The following is a 2346-nucleotide window of genomic DNA, read 5'->3' as shown; positions in this document are numbered from 1 at the left end:
ACAACTAGGAGTTCCTTTTCGGTCACTGTGTAATTTAGTTCAGCCTTTGATAGATTCTTACTGATAAAATAGATAACATAGGGCATTTTTCATCTATCTGACCTAGGGCTACTCCTATGGCTTTGTGTGAGGCATCAACATGAATATGAAAGGGGAGGGCCCAATTTGGGCCTCGGAGAATTGGTGCAGTGGTTAACTTGTCCTTTAGGATGTCTAAGGCCTCTTGATAGCTTTTTGACCATATAAACTCAGAGTCCTTGGCCAACAAACCAAATAAAGGAGAGGCCAACTTGCTGAAGTCCTTTATGAACCTTTGGTAGTATCCAGCTAACCCTAGGAAACTTCTAACTCTCTCTGCTTTCGAGGATGTGGGACCCTTTGGATGATAGCTATTTTGTTTGGGTCCACCTGCAGTCCTTACTGAGATATTGAATGACCTAGCACGGTCCCTGTAGTCATCAAGAATTCACATTTTTCGGGACTGAGAGATAGGTTCATTTCAATGCATTTGTGTAGTACTTTGCCTAGGTTGTGTTATCACCTAGATTGACCTCAGGTTGAAGGGAGGCAATGCCAGGGTAACCACAAACCAAGCATAGCCAAGTAGCTAGCCCTACTAGGCCGGGAGAGGGCTCTCTCCATAAGTATCTCAGTCAAGATGATTGGATCAGGTGAGGATTTTAGGCTAGTTATAGTAGCTCGAAAGTTTTGATTGGATTTTGTAGAGGTTTGCTGGATCAGGAGGAGTTATGCAGTTTAGGTCTGGGAAATTAGGTCAGAAATGTAGGGTGTTCTATGGGGCAAGTTAGGCAGAGGATTTAACACTCTTGGGCTTGATGGGGTGAGATGTTTTAGACTTGTGAGAAGCTAAGAAGGGCATATGACAATCATGGATCCTTCTTGGACTACAAAAAACATGAAATGGTGAATGATTTCCCAAGGCAGAGCACTGATACAATGGATTCTACCTATCAAACTTCAAAACATTGAACTAGAAGTAATGAAATGATAGATGGCATACATAAAACATATAAAAATATAATCACAGAAGAAGAAACTATACTAGAACTCCATACCATAGGGATCCCATAAAAATAACTGTAATTCTTATTAATTTCCTACCAAACTGCTTACAAAGGTGTACAATCAAGCTCTGAGAATCCACACTGAGTCCAACCCAAAAAATGACAGAGAAAATACATAATATAGGCCTCAAAACAATTGATAATAGCCTCAGGGGTCAAATCCATGAGAGGAGGAACAGTTGCACAAAAGAGTGAACTAATAGCTAAAGACTAGGTAGGTCAAACTGAATCTTTCCTAATATGAAGCAAACTAATTCTTTACATGCCACTTAGGCCACTCATCTGATGTATCTACCCTAGGTAACAAAAATACAGATTAATTACATCATAATCATTAATTACATCAGTGAAAATCAAATTTCACAAGTGAAAAGTAGTTTCTGAGAGAAACAGTGAAAAATTCAGCTGCCTGTCAAGTGTGCAGTGGCAATGTCAAACATGCAGCTCCTGAAGGAAGTGCGGAGTGCCATCTTCAAGGTGATTTTTGGCTGCCTTCCTAGTGTCCAAATCTAGCTCAGGATAGCTCATTGGAAAGCTTATCCTATCTAGTTTCTAAAAATTTCCATAGCTCCTAATTTGAGCTTGATTTACACCTCCAAAACTGCAATCTCCCAAGACTCCTCAAACGTACAACGCCTGGCTCAAAAAATAGGCAGAGACATGATTTTTAGGTGGTTTTTTTCCTTTTCCACCTAGAAATTTTGACTTTCAGATCTGGAAACATGGTTTTCTTGAGTGTAAATGGTCTTTTTAATTCAATGGTGGTGGCCATTCCTCCAAAAAATGCCTCAAAAAGTGTGCAGTGCCCTAGGCGCTGCGCATTTGACCAATGCACTGATATAAAAACTACATGAAGATAACATGAAATGACCAAAGCAAAAACTGACTTCAGGGTCTTCAAAAATGGTTGACATAGCTAATGCTAAAGGTGCCTAAGCATGGAGAGAAGCCTCCACCAATAGGTCAAACTTGTCCTTCTCCTTCTGATGAGTTAAGGCCTCAATTTTTGCATGAGCCCTTTTGAGCTTGGCTCTAGCAATTTTGTTTGTCATGGCATAGTATTTGGCCATTCTTCTTTGAATCTCTGTATCTCTGTTAGCATTAGCTAATAGGTCTCTAAGATGAGTGTTAGCCCTCTCAAGCCAATATTCCCAGTTCTCATTCATCATTATGCCAAATTGTTCATTTAAGGTGAGTTGGTTGGCAAGTTGAGCTTCTTTTTCTCTTTCAAGTTCCAAAGCTCGTTTTAGGCCTCTATTCC

Source organism: Pinus tabuliformis, chromosome 3_2 (genome assembly GCF_031772625.1).
Source record: "Pinus tabuliformis cultivar Carrire ecotype Pingquan chromosome 3_2, CPIR1, whole genome shotgun sequence".
In the NCBI taxonomy this organism is placed as follows: Eukaryota; Viridiplantae; Streptophyta; class Pinopsida; order Pinales; family Pinaceae; genus Pinus; species Pinus tabuliformis.
The sequence above is the reverse complement of the archived record's forward strand: the minus strand, read 5'-3'. Positions refer to the sequence as shown.